General features: G+C 42.7%; 1 long non-coding RNA gene across 1 annotated transcript; it reads right to left on the minus strand.

Annotated features, from left to right (window-relative positions):
• Positions 1-317: 317 nt before the first annotated feature.
• Positions 318-5,751, minus strand: LOC119472076. The gene is made up of 3 exons (XR_005201188.1): positions 5,594-5,751; positions 657-763; positions 318-540 (listed from the first exon to the last, which is right to left on the minus strand). It is a non-coding gene; the product is annotated as an uncharacterized LOC119472076 (long non-coding RNA).
• Between the last annotated feature and the right edge of the window lie 9,560 nt (positions 5,752-15,311).

Consider the following 15,311-nt stretch of genomic DNA (forward strand, 5'->3'; position numbering starts at 1 on the left):
CTGGCAGCTTCTATAAATGTCCATTACATCGTAGCGGCTCAGTGAGTGTTTCTGAACCGAAGTAAACTCACTTTCTTTTTTTCTGATGTCACATTTCTGTCCTTACTGAGTATCCATTTATTCCTGCTTACCTCATTCTTTTACCTTTTTTTTTTTTTTTTTAAGAGTTGTTTGTTGTTTAAAGATTTCCTGTGATTACTGGAGGTACAGGACCATAGATGTTCAATAAATTAATAATGTTATGAGTTTAGCATTTATCTGATTCCTTTTATTTGCAATGCAATAAGCATAAATATTTTAGCGTAATGCATTCAAAAGGTACCAGGGTAGAAAAGCATCTCCCCAGTACTGGGTCCCCATGGGGTGATGCTTACATTCTTGTTTTTATCCAATACAAACCAAGTACAGCGTTTATCTTCCCTCCCATCAGTTTATGCTCTATAGACATTGCAAGTCCTGTGAAAAGGCTGAAGCCTCCAATGATGTGCTATTCTTAGTTTCAATCCTGGCTGAGTGCTGTCAGTTATCATTTCAGCAAAGCTGGTGTGAGACTTGTGGATACAAAAAATGAAGAGTGGAAGGAGAATGCAGTTAGGAGAAATAACACAGAAAGTGCATTTTAAATAAAATTTTATGATCACTGAAGATATACTTACTATTATTTATGGGAGAATCTTCTTTTCAACAATTTCCAGTATAATCTTTCTCTGTCTCTATCCAATCCCTCATAAAATGTTTCCCACTGGTTCTTACATGATTGACTCTGAAGTTTCCATGTTAAAGGCGAGAATGAGAGTTTAAAAAATAAACGATTACAAGTAATTCCCAAAACCCATTTTAATCGTTAATCTTTTGTCTCCCACCTCCCACTTGATTGAGGATTGCTTGTTTAAGTGGCAAACATTGGCTTGGAATTCCATCTCCCTCCTTTTCCTTTAATAATGTTAATGATAATAAAAATCATAATTGATATTTTTATTTCGCTTTGGAGCTTACAATACATCTTCACATTATTTGGACCACTAAGCTGAGAAAGACCCATAAAGAACTGTCTCACAACACTACTCTCATTCCGATTCTTATTCTCATATTTTTGGATTATGGCTATGGCTTCCCCTCTCTGTCTTTAGGCCATCTTACAATTGCTGTGAGCACCATCTTCCTAAAATTCCATTTGGGTTACGTCACCACTCTGCTTAAAAACCTTCAACGACTCACTACTGGAAATATAAGTATAAAAGCCAGTTTCCTTAGCTTGCCGTGGAAAACCTTCCAAAACTGACCTCAACATGTCGTTCCAGTTTAATTGCCCATTATTCTTTTACATAAAACTTATGTTCCAGCCAATCTACTATTATCCTTTCCACAACTTACTTTTGACTTTTACTGTTTCTCCATGTGAAACTACCCATTTAATGTTTTTGTTAAACCCCGTTTAACTTTTAAGGTCCCATACACAATCCATCTCCTCCATGGAGCTCTCCTGGCTGACAAAACAGATCTTTCCCTCTTTAACTTTCTTTGCCACATGGTTCATATGATCCTTACTTTTCATTAAAAAAAAGGTTAATTTTAAGCATTTCTATTTTCCTTATTATATTATACAGGTATGTGTCTTTGTACAGGAGCCTACCTTCTGCAATAGACTAAAACCCTGAATCTCAGTGACTTTACACAGTGAGACTTCAGTTTTTACTTATGTGGCATTCTGACACAGCTTCTGGATGGAAGAAGCCATTTGGTGGCTCTTCTATTTTTAACACAGGCTCCCGGGTTTCTCTTGGTGGTGGACGTCTTCTTTCTTCACCTCAGCCGGCAGGGATGGATGATTCTTATCAGCCAAAGCTGGAAACAGTGCCTATTGCTTCCTTTCATATTCCATTAGAAATCCATCACAGGCCACGAGGGAGGGTGGGAAATGTCTCGGCCTGTGTCCCTGAAGAAGAGGAAATGAGTTTGCTGACCAGCTAGTTGGTTTCTTTACAGATTATGATAATTTGCCTTGTCCCCATTGTTCCACTATCAGCCCTTAAAGAAAGACATCCAGGCAATATAACTTTCTCTTTAGGAGATTCTCTCCCTTAGAAGAAGTTTTGGGGGCAATTCTGCTATTTCTCCATTTCACTTGCTTTTTTCCATGGGAGAAGAAATAACATATAGAGAACTCAGGGACAATCAGATGCCCACTGGACCAGATTAAGCAAAGACTGTGGGAGGGACCCAGGTTGTGTTGTGCCTTTAAATTGAGCAGTTTTGGAAATGCAAACATTATGACTATTGATTTGATAGTGTCCCCCTAAAGTCTTGGACGGATTTTTACAAGTAAGAGCTCTGATACTTAAACTTCCTTAGTTCAGTAGTAATCCTGTTTTTGGGTGCTACCAAATTGGTAAAGCCACTGAATTCCTTGTTTAGACTCTGCCATCCGCCAGTGTATAAGGAGGCTGCACTCCCCTTTCTGTTCTTCTCTAGGTCAGATCAATTGCTACAGGCCTGCCCTAAGGTCTGAGTTGAGACAAGAGCCTCATTTTGACTTCAGGTCTTAGCTGCATTCTCTGATTCAATGTAGTAGCTTCGTCATGTGTGAATTTTGCTAGGCAGAACTATGTCTTCCAGAATCTATTTCTTGTGTATTGCTACTTAAGGGATCCCCCAGTCTTATGGGAAGTGAAGCAGCATCCGCTTTGCAGCTCATACAAGTTCTCGCTTATCCATTGGAGTGAGGCAGTGGCTGAGCCTGCCATTGCTCCAGCCTGTCTGACTCCTTCAGCTGCTCTGACTCCTGGGCAGGGTGTGTCCATTTAGTTCCAATGATGATGGGCCCTGGTTTCTGTAGGACACTCATACTATCCATATTGAGGCAACAAGAACTGACACTGGTTATTTATCTGTGTGGTTTTTGGCTCATGCCTATGGGCTTGAGCTTATTCTTATTCTCACCTTCCCTCCCCAACTGCCTGCCCTGAGTATTTCAAGTTCCAGCATCAGACGTGAAGACAACAGTTTTATAGAAACTGCTTAGCCAACTCCCCCAGTTGCATAAGGTCATATCCCTGTAACAAATCTATCTATCTATCTATCTATCTATCTATCAATCAATCAATCATCTATCTTTCTTTCCATCCATCCATCCGTCAATCATCTATAGGCTCATGCCTGTAATCCCAGCACTTTGGGAGGCCGAGGCGGGTGGATCACCTGAGGTCAGGAGTTCAAGACCAGCCTGACCAACATAGTGAAACCCTATCTCTACTAAAAATACAAAAATTAGCTGAGCATGGTGACAGGCACCTGTAAATCCAGCTACTTGGGAGGCTGAGGCAGGAGAATCGCTTGCACCCAGGAGGCAGAAGTTGGAGTGAGCCGAGATTGTACCATTGATCATTTATCAGGCCAAAATTTATATATGGCCTGATAAATAATCAGGCCAAGTTTAATGAGACTGGACATATTTTGCAACCAAATTGGTCCTATTGTTATTATCTTTGAGACAGAAAAATAATATTTCACCAGAAAAATAGAATGTAGTCTTGTGGATATCATATTCTAGTCTCACTCATTATCCTCAAGATTTTGTCATCTATAAACTGCTCTGTTCCTGAAGCCCTGCAAGCTAGAGTTGAACAACGTGATATAAATTTTAGAGGACAACTCTCATGCCTATTGATGCATGCACGGACCACTCAGGGAATACACTGAACTGTTCAGTGTCATAATCAGAGACATTGAAATTACAAACCAGGAAAATACCTTCTGAGTTCAAATCTAGAAATCTTCTCTACTAACTGCTCCCTGGACCCAGAGCTGAGCTGGTAGCTTGTTCTACCCGTTAACCTTGGTTTTTATTTTCTTTCTTTTGGTTGATTTGGTTAATGGGACACACTCCAGTGTCTTGGAATTGTCCTCGTATACTCCTCATTGCAGTCTCCCTGGTCCTGGTGCACTGTATTCTTTCAAGGGTCTTAAATGCACGTCTGTAGCATTTAAGACCATTAATAGCATGTGAGAAGGTCTCACTGTGATTAGGGTGACAAAAATGGATGAACAACAAAAGGAATATTTCTTCCAGGAGCCTGATGTTGTGACTTAGGAGCTTTGTGCTGAGAAGAAAAACCAGCCATGATCATGACAGGGAATGGTGTTTATGCCCAAGTTGTGGTCAGTCTATCATAACAAGAGGCTGATTGATAGGTGAGGAACTGCTAAAATGTTTTTAAAATTGAGAGGTCATTAGGCTGGAATGGCTCCAGGGCTTCAAGCTCCTACTGAGCAAGCAAATCCCAGCATAAAACGGTGAGATGAATCTAGGGCCTTTACCAATCAGAAACCAGCAGCAGAAGTTAGTTCATGGCTGCCGATTGGTAAAGACTCTTAGATATTTAAATATATTTTCTTTGCCTTTCTTCTGCATTTAGCCCATAAATAAAGGCTTGCTGTCCAAGCTGCTGCAGCAGTTTTCCGAACTTCTGCCGGTGATGAGTGCTGCCCAACTCACGAACGATTCTTTGCACAAATCAACTCCATTAAATTTGTTTTGTCTAAAGTTTTTCTTTTAACAGCTCTAAACCTATCCTCTCTTCCCATGGCAACCCTTCACATGTTTGAATATAGCTCTTCAGTTTCTCCCTGGGCCTTCCATTCTTCCATTCCAAACATCGTCAGCAGCTTCAGATTTTCCTCATATGCCGTCATTTCTAAAATGTTCATCACTTCTCTTTCCTTTTATGCTGTGGCAGGCAGAATAGAACACAGCATTGCAGACAACATGGCATATTCAGTAGAGCCCCCACCTTGCTTGCTCCCAACACTGCTTTTCTCTTTCAGCGCTGCCTAAGACTGCTTTGTCATTTTTGGCAGCCACAGCGGGTTACTAAAATGCCTAGGGCTTCCCACATGAACTGCTATTAAGCCAAGTTTCAACATCCTGTATTTGTGTGGTTAACTTAAAGAAATCTATTTCCAGGACTTTAGTCTTAACTCATAATATAAGCCTGTTGAATTACTTTTGAATGACTTCTGCCATGTGATGCATTACCAAACCAAGCCCTTCTAAAATTTGATAAGCATGTGTCAGAGTCTTCCCATTGACAGAAATATTCCACAGACACAGATGAGCACAGAGGGCTTTAACTACCAGAAATCACTTGCCTAGAAAAGAGAGAATTTCCTTATGAACTCTTAGTTAACTAGAAAATCGAATTAATCAGGCCTTCCAGTCCCTGACCCTTCTAATTAACTAAAATTCACAGCATTATTATTATTAAAAGTATGAATGTCCCCACTTTGGCATACATAATACATACCAGGGGTTACTAGGGGTTCAAACTTGCAGAGGAATCACAAACAGCCGTCAGATGTAACTTTAGTTAAATAAGCTAAGCTATTTTTCTTAAGTGTTGATTTCCTAAGTTGGTTGACAGGGTCCTCTCCATGCCTCCTTATGGAGGCCACTGACATCACTTTAGTGGTCTGCATTACCTGGAGATTTCAGAGCTTGGATATTAAAATCTCTTTCTCCCCTTTAGGTCTTGGTTTTAGTCCTCAAAGGTCTCTGCAGGGGAATGAGGAGCCGAGAGAAAATCACATTGCTTACATTTTCCTGCTTCCTCCTCTGTTTCTCTATTTATTCCCTAGGGGAGAATATCGTATTGGGGGAGGAGCGCAGGAAAAGTCGCCCAAGGGCCACGGGATACGTTGTGGAAATGAAGACTGCTGGTCCCACCCCTATTGTCCTGGTGATGGGGTGGAACGGCAGGCACCAGCCTCCGTTTTTCTGCCTGTGGGTATGTGTGGTTGACCTCCTTAAATCAGAGCCAAGCGCGTGACCCAGAACTCGGCACAATCACCCCTGCCCACTGCATAGCCGATGAGGCTCTCTGGAGCTTTCAAGTCTTTATCTAGGGAACCGCGTCATCCTCCTAGGTCGGACACTAGGTGGCAGCAAAGCTCCGACTCATCAACCACCCCACCCTGCGTCCAGGCCGTCTTCTGACGCAGAGCTTAAAAAAAGATACTGCAGATTTTCCTTCTAAGGAAGGCGCTACCCATGCAAGACTAGCAGCTTTAAAGAGAGCCATAGCTATAACTGAAATTGTCAGGATGAAAGCGGCCTTCTGAGTCGGATAGGCAAAAACACCACAAACAAACTTCAAAACCAAATTATCATTTACAAAACTTCTTTGAGGAAGGTATAATGCAATTTTGGTGCTTCTGACCTGACAACTCGATATTAGAGGTGTGTGAAAAGAAGCAAAGCTTCTGGTTTTCTGAGGCCCGCTTCTGCCTGCTTGGCAGTGAAAATGTGAAGGTTTCATAGTAAGTTGTTGGCTCTGGAGTAGATGGTTCTGCATGTTTTACTGGTGTCCAGGGTCTGACCGATGACTCTAGGACTGCAGTACTAATGAGCATCTCGTAGACAGCATATGGACCTCAGGCAGATGTTAAGATGGGGCCAGCCGAGGAGCTAATTGAGAAGGATTTACTCAGGAGGAAGAGTCCGTCTGCGTTCTTTGAGCCTTTTGGAGAGTGGATGATAGAGCCCACTGCATAACACAACCCTGTTGTATTGTTGCATCGTAGAGGAAGGAGAAGGACAAGTGGGGGGCAGAGGAGGCAGTGCAAACAAGAGTGCAAACAGAACAACACTTCAGTCCTGTCTGTCTAGGAAAAGCTAAGGTGTCATGAGACCTCTGGTTGTTATAATGTAGTAAGCCCACCCCGCCATCCCTGCTCCCCACTCCCTCTCACATGCACTGTCGCTTCAACAGGATTTTCTTTTTTAAATTTTTATTGTACTTTATGTTCTGGGGTACATGTGCAGATCATGCAGGATTGTTGCATAGGTACATACATGGCAATGTGGTTTGCTGCCTCCATCCCCATCACCTATATGTGGCATTTCTCCCCATGTTATCTTCCCCCAACCTCCCCACCCCCCGATGTTCCTCCCCCAGCCCCTCCAACAGACCCCAGTGTCTGATGCTCCCCTCCCTGTGTCCATGTGTTCTCATTGTTCAATACCCACCTATGAGTGAGAACATGCGGTGTTTGATTTTCTGTTCTTGTGTCAGTTTGCTGAGAATGATGGTTTCCAGATTCATCCATGTCCCTACAAAGGACACGAACTCATCATTTTTTATGGCTGCAATTATTCCATGGTGTATATGTGCCACATTTTCCCTGTCCAGTCTATCATCGATGGGCATTTGGGTTGGTTCCAGGTCTTTGCTATTGTAAACAGTGCTGCAATGAACATATGTGTGCATGTGTCTTTATAACAGAATGATTTATAATCCTTTGGGTATATACCCAGTAATGGGATTGCTGGGTCAAATGGAATTTGTATTTCTAGATCCTTGAGGAATCACCACACTGTCTTCCACAATGGTTGAACCTATTTACACTCCCACCAACTGTGTAAAAGTGTTCCTATTTCTCCACATCCTCTCCAGCATCTGTTGTCTCCAGATTTTTTAATGATCACCTAACACCATAAAAACCCTAGAAGAAAAAAGCTAGGCAAAACCATTCAGGACATAGTCATAGGCAAGGACTTTATAACTAAAACACCAAAAGCATTGGCAACAAAAGCTGAAATACACAAATGGGATCTAATTAAACTCCAGAGTTTCTGTACATCAAAAGAAACAATCATTAGAGTGAACTGGCAACCAACAGAATGGAAAAAAATTTTGCAATCTACACATCTGACAAAGGGCTAATATCCAGAATCTACAAAGAACTAAAACAGATCTACAAGAAACAAACAAACCCATTCAAAAGTGGGCGAAGGATATGAACAGACACTTTTCAAAAGAAGACATATATGAGGTCAACAAGATTTTTTAAAAGAGTGCTGCCAAATTCCTTTAAGAAGCCAATCCATTTCAGCTGAGGCTGTTACACTTGCAAAAGCGATCTTGCTGAAGATGAGCTTTTCAGCTGGTTTGTTAGCTACTTAGGTAGCTCTAGAGACTCCAAGGAGGTGATACAAAAGGCCAAGGAGAGGAAGCCAGAATCAGAGCAAGAGTGATAACCCGGTCAGATACCTTGTCTCTTTTTCTCTATCATCTAAGCAGCCCTGAATTCCAAGTGTAGTAGAGATCTGTAAGTACGTAGAGGATAAGAAACCTGATTTTGCCATCTGTGGACTCTGAGTTGACATCCTCACCTTTCAAGGTCTTCCTGTGACTCACAGTGAAAGAGGGAACTTGGTCCACGTCCTCAATGTCTTCTCATAACTCTTGTCTTCCCTTATTAGCCTGGGTGATGGGAGGAGATACATCTACTTGCTGTCCTGGGTCAATGGACCACTTACCCCTCATTAGTGCATCTTAGGCTCAGATGCTATTTAAAAGTTTTCTGAAATCCCTCCTTCTTCAGGAAAACTTTGACTAAAGAATAAGATTCAGTTAATAATGAATCCCCTACATTAATGCACCAAAATTTATTTCTTTGCTTACAATGTAAAGGATTTCCTGGTAAATCTGTGTGTTTATGCTGGATTTGCTCATAGTTTGCATTTTCTCTATGCTTCCAAGTTTGCTGTGCTGTGTCCCAGATTTCTGTTTGCCACAGGGCATGCAAATGAGGAGGTTGCCAGGATGTTAAGTAAATCGATGTATAAAACATAATGTCCAAAAATATGGGCATGGTGCTTTATAGCCCACAGAGATTTCAGATGTTTTACCGAATTTGACCTTTGCCTTATCACTGTTAGCCAAGATGATTATCCTCATGCTATAGATGGGAAACCGAGGCTCTGAGAAGTTAGGAAAGGGCACTGTCTTAGGGCACCCAGCTGGGAAGTGGCAGGAAGGTTTTCTGTTACCAAAGTCCATGCTGTACTTGGGTATCTTAAACTGTTCCAAGTTTAGCATAGTTAGGGGCTGGACACACACACCTGATGATAAGGGATGGAGTTGTTGTGACCTGAGCTAAGATAGATAAAAACCAAAATGAAAATGGTGCTGTAGGTGGATTAATTTGCCATAATTTCTTTCCCCACTTTCTCCTGATTCTTTTTTTTTTGTTAAGTGACAGGGTCTCGCTACCTTGCCCAGTCTGGAGTGCAGTGGCTATTCACAGGTGTAATCATAGCACACACTACAGCCTCAAACTCCTGGGCACAAGGGACCTTCTTTCTTCAGCCTTCTGAGTAGCTGGTGTTATAGGCTTGTACCACTATGCCTAGCTTGTCTCTTGATTTTTAAAAGTAGTTTTATTAATTTTTTCTGTGTCAGTGTGCTTAACTGTAGAAAAAGTAGAATTTTATTTTCTTTCTTTCTCTCCCTCCCTCCCTCCCTCTTTCTTTCTTTTCTTTCTTTATTCTTTCACTTTCTTGCTTCCTTCTTTTTTTGAGACAGAGTCTAGCTCTGTCACCAGGCTGCACTGCAGTGATGTGATCTCAGCCCACTGCAACCTCCGCCTCCTGGGTTCAAGCGATTCTCCAGCCTCCGCCTCTCGAGTAGCTGGGATTACAGGCATGCGCCACCACACCCAGCTAATTTTTGTATTTTTAGTAGAGACGTATTTTCACCATGTTGGCCAGGATGGTCTGATCTCTTGACCTCACGATCTGCCCACCTCGGCCTCCCAAAGTGCTGGGATTACAGGTGTGAGGCAGAATTTTCTTTATGATAAGCCAGACAGAGCTGGGTGCAGTGGCTCATGCCTGTAATCCTAGCCTTTGGGAGGCTGAGGCGGGTGGATCATCTGAGGTCAGGAGTTTGAGACCAGCCTGGACAATATAGTGAAACCCTGTCTGTATTTAAAAAAAAAAAAGACAAAAAATTAGCTGGGCTTGGTGATGGGCACGTGTAATCCCAGCTATTAGGGAGGCTGAGACAGGAGAATTGCTTGAACCTGGAGGCGGAGGTTGCAGTGAGCCAAGATTGTGCCATTGCACTCCAACTTGGGCAACAAGAGCAAAACTATGTCTCAAAAAAAAAAAAAAAAATCCAGACAAATGCTTTCCAAATTCAAAGGACACCGTGAAAGTGATGGGCAAGATTGGAATAAAGAGAGAACTTGAGCCCAAATTAATGGTGATTTTTTATTCTTGGGGCTCTGAGCAGCTGGCCCCAAATAGCAAGGTGCTGCTAAGGATCAAGGTCTTGCTTCCACTGCAGATTTTCCTTCTGCTTGACTTTAGGGTGGGCGGGTGGAGGAGGCTCCATCGAGGAGCCAGGCAGACCTAGTTTGAAGCCCTGTCTCTGTGTTGCTAAGCTGAAACACTCGACAACATTTTTAAAGCTTACTGAGCCTTAACCACCTCATCTGTAGGGTGAGGCCCCATAATACTTAATTTTCAGGGCTGTTTTGAGATTAAAGCAGAATACTTGTCAAATGCCTGGCACTTTGCAGGTAGCGGCTCTAAAAGAGAAACAAGTGAATCTGTCTAATATGAAAGTAGTTGCTAGGATATTGTATAATTTCTTGGGCCTGAGACTTAAGTCAACTGACAAGTTTCAAGAAGGAAGAAATCTAGGTTGGGCATTTCTGTCTAAGTGTGATGCCTACAAGGTTGCCCACAAAGGCAGCCAGGCAATTTCATCTTCCAAGAGTCATACAAAATGATTTAAAAATGACCACTTAAATTTTATCCCAAAGAGATACAGCCATTATGGAAAATAGTATGGAGATTCTTCAGAAAACTAAAAACAGAACTACCATATGATCTGGTCATCCCACTTCTGTGTACATATCCAAAGGAATTGAAATCAGAATCTTGGAGAGAGATTTGCGCTCTCATGTATTAATAGCATAACTCACATCCACCAAGATATGAATACTGCTTAAATGTCCACCAGTGGATGAATGGATAAAGAAAGTTTAGCAATGGAATACATACATGCAATGGAATATCATTCAGCCTTAAAATAGAAGGAAACCTTGCCATATGCAACAACATGGATGGACCTGGAAGGCATTATGCTAAGTAAAATAAGCCAGGCACAGAAAGACAAATACTGTACAGACTCACTTATATGTGGAATCTACAATAGCCAAACTTGTAGGAGCAGAGAGTAGAATGGTGGTTGCCAGGAATTAAGGGGAAGGGGTGATGGTTAAAGGGTATAAAGTTTCAGTTGTGAGAGATCATGCATATTTGAAATAGATGCAAGGTAAATTCCTACAGGACGAACATATAAGAAATTAACATCGTTCTACTTTTTAAAACAGAGCAATTAATTTGTAAGCTCAGGGACATCTGTGGATACAATGAATTGTCATTGCTGCCTGACATTTGGGGATGTGCATTCTGGCTGTCTTGGTGGAGAACAGCGTGTAATATATGACTGGAGGCTATTGTCTCAGGTACCCAGACCCGTAGGAAAAAACAACACCCATTCTCAGCCTGCGGGATGGTCCCTGGTTGAGGCAGAGAACTCTGTCCTGGACCTTGACTTTGTCCTGTTCAAGAATTTTATCCTTGACTCACATGAAGAAAAAAACATTTTGTAATTTAGCAGACAGGACAAAGCACGGAGGAAGTCTAATAACGATGACAGATCAGAGAGTTGAAAATCATTTTAGCAGCCTGGAATAACAGGCTAAAACTAACAGGATGAAGTTAAAATTTCAGAGTTTTTTTTTTTTTTTTTTTCCCCTAAAGCAATTGTCCAAATTTAGAAGGAGAACTGTTTATGGGAAAAGATCCGGGAGCCAAAAGATACAGCAGCTGCAGAGACAATGAGAGCGCAGAGGCAGGCTAGGTCTAGACCGAGCGTAAAGAACTGGCCTGTGTGCTGTTGGCTCTGGGTCTGGAGTTGGTGGCAGACCTGCCGTCTAAGGAAGACGCTGAGAGTCACGGCTGTGGTCCAAGCAGGCTTCAGGATGATTACAACACTGGAAAGTGAACACTGCACAAAATTATGGGGTGTTTTACGGAAGAATAGAGAAGAGGGAGTTTCTTTCGGATCTTGGGAGATGGGTTATGCAGAAGTGGGACTGACTAGTTCTGAGTGGCACCGAAGGCCAGAAATAGTTCTCCAGACCCACTCTTCTTCACTCTTCACTCTCAGTTTATAGCAACTCCATTCTAACAGGCCTTCTCTGAGCATCCTACAAAACGATCAGCCCATCACCCTTTTTTTATCCTCATCCATCTCCCTTCTGTGTTTTCTTCATAGCACATGGTAGCACTAAATAACTCTATGTACTTATTTTCAGGCAGCTTTTGAGAAGCAGTGTAAGTTGGTGTGTGTGTGATGCTAGGCTGTGGAGTCTGATTGCCTGGGTTCAAATCCTAGTCCTGTTCCTTTCCTGTAACTTTAGGCATGTGTGTTAACGTCTCTGAACTCTATTTCCTCCTCTATGAAAGGGGGGATAAGGTAATAATTGTATCTACTTCATAGGGTAGTGCAAGCACGAAATAAATTAATTGTTGCGAAGGGCTTAGAAGAGCTCCTCCCTACGTACTCAGTAACTATAACTCAGGTGTTGAGGGAGGGGCAGGTGTGTCCTTGATTTCGAGTGAGGTACAGCTTGTCTCTGCTTCGGTTGGGATGTTGGACTTCCAGATGCTCTGTAGCTTCTGAAGAGGGAAATGATCTTATAAAGTGACAAAGGTCATCACTGGGCAAGAAGTGCAACTAAGGAACTGCTAAGTCCACTGAGCTTATGAGATGCCAGATAAGACTCTTTTGGGTGTAAATAACAGAAATAGAATCTGGGGCTTGCAACTCCCGGGAAGCTGGACAACCAGGCATGACAAGCATGTAGGAATTGTTACCTTAGGTGGCCAGTCAGGCAGAGCAGGGCAGGAAGGGGATCTGCCTGCCCAAGAATGTGGGGCAACCATCAGGTAATGGCCAGGTGGTTTTTAACTGTCTCTCTGAAATGGTGATTGGTCTCAGCCAGTGCCAGAAAAGGCAGTCTTCCTATAGATAGAAGAAACCTGAAACTAGTGATCAGTAGCTTCCTGATAAAATCTCAGGAGTTGGGCCAGTGATCCCAAGCATGTGCATTAAGAGGCAAAATGGTGGAGTTTAACTGGTATAGGACCTGCTGCGGGCATTGCACCGGAATAGGTAGAATGCCTCAAGTGAGCCTGTGAGAGGACACTGCATGCTCCCCTCCCAAGCTCTAGCAGGCCATTACACGCAGAAGACCCACCTCAAGGGAAGAAGCGGGGAGGAAGGATGCAAGACCCCAGAACTACGCCAACATAAAAGCCCCAAGCCAGAAGGTCAAGCCCCACACTTATGCTCCAAGATGCCCGCTTAGCCCTCTTCCACGTGTACTTTCTTTGCATTCCTGCTCTAAAGCTTTTTAATAAACTCTCACTCCTGCTCTACAATTTGCCTCAGTTTCTTCTTCTGCCTTATGTCCTTCAGTCCAATTTTTTCTCCTGAGGAGGCAAGAATTGAGGTTGCTTCAGAGTTGTATGCATTTGCTGCTGGTAACTCAGACATCCGTCACTGATAACAGAACCAGGTGGGCTCCTGTGGGTCATGAGGCAGGAAGCCAAGGTGCTTTTTTCATAACTCTGGGTGACAGAGTTCAGTTGGTCCTGTAGTATGCAGGAGGCCGACTCCCTTCTACCAAGATTCACAAAAATAGGAAATTTTTCCAAATAGGATGTGGGTTTCTATTATGGTTTGAATTCGTCTCTCAAAAATCAAGTGGTGCCAGTGCAACAGTATTAGGGTTAGGGAGCCTTTCAGAGGTGATTAGGCAGTTAGGGCTCCTCTCTCGTTAATGGGATTAAGGCACTTACTGAAGAGTCTTCTCTTCTGCTTTCTCTTGCCCTCCCACCTTCTGCCATGCGAGTATGCAGCAAGAAGGTCCTCACTGGACCAAATGCCAGTATCTTGATCTTGGACTTTTCAGCCTCCAGAACTGTGAGAAATAAATTTCTGTTCTTTGTAAATTACCAAGTCTCAGGTATTTTGTTGTAGCCGCACAAAGGGACTAAGACAGTTAGTTGCTGGCCAGCTGGACAGTGTGGCAGAAGTCCTGTGTCCTGCCTGACGTCTCCCCCACCTGATGAAGGCGCATATTCCCGGTGAGGTCCAGGTGTTGGGAGGACAGGCTTGCCCTGTAGACCTGGCTCAGTCCCAGTCAGCAGCATCTCTTTTTGCTAGTTCTTCATCTCCCAGTTGTGCTGGTTGGTGATATGTCATGTGTCGCTTTGCTGTCACGAGATTCTTTAGTCTTCATTGCAGCCTTAATAATCTTAACACCAATAACAGTCCTATAATAGAAAAATAATTATTAGCATGCTCAAAAATGTATCAGATGCCAAGCATGGTACTTGGGTATTTACATGTGATATTTCTTTTAATTTTCATTTCCTTGAGGAAGATATAATTTTTTCCATTTTATAAGTGAGGAAACTGAGGTCAGTAATCAGTAAGTAACTTTCCCAAGGTCCCAGAGTGAGGGAGAGTAGGAGCTTGGATTTCTAAGCCTTTGTCTGACTCCAGAGCCCGAGCTATAACCAATGTACTATATTCTCCCGTCATGCAGTGGGGAAAAAATGGTTTTACTTTTGTAAAATGCCAATAGTAGATTCCTTAGGCTACAGGTTGGTCTTCTCTAACTTACTTTATTAAACAGTAATGTTTACTTTTGAAGTAGAAAAACTCCTTAACCACGAAACCAATGTAATCTTGCCCTCAAGCACAGCCACATAGATAGGCTCAAACCACACCGGGCAGACATAAGCCAGTCAAGGTGCACTGTGAGAGAGGCAGGTGGCAGTGTCGGCTCTAATATCTTGTGCTGGCCACCGTCTTTCTTTCCCCGCCTGGAAGAACGTGCAGTGTATTACCTGCTCCCTTTCCCCTGTCGTGCTTGTCTTGGTTCTTCTCCTCCCCTCCCTTTCCCTCTCCTCTACTCTCTTTTCTTCTCTCTCCCTCTCACTCTCTTTGCTTTCTTTTCTTTCTAGCTTAACAATATTCCCCAACTTATACCCTGGAATTTTGCCCAGGTGCTTTAAGAGAATCTGCCTCCGTCACTTACTTTCTTTTCTTTTTTCCTCCTTTTCCTCTTTTATTTTGTTTAGTCCATTTGTAGACCAATTTTTAAAAATTATCATTGATAAATGCATGAATATTGCCACCCAAACGTCAGTGGAAAGGAAAGTTCTATATCTGAGGGTGAAATTAGGCAGCTGGTATAGTCAGGATCGAAAGTCCTGGAAGCCATTTTAGAAAATCCAGGCCAGGTGTGATGGCTTATGACTGTAATCCCAGAACATTGGAAGGCTGAGGCAGGTGGATCATTTGAGGTCAGGAGTTCGAGACCAGCCTGGCCAACACGGTAAAACCTAATAGCTACTAAACACACACACACACACACAC

Source organism: Cebus imitator, unplaced genomic scaffold (assembly GCF_001604975.1).
Source record: "Cebus imitator isolate Cc_AM_T3 unplaced genomic scaffold, Cebus_imitator-1.0 Scaffold84, whole genome shotgun sequence".
Taxonomy (NCBI): Eukaryota; Metazoa; Chordata; class Mammalia; order Primates; family Cebidae; genus Cebus; species Cebus imitator.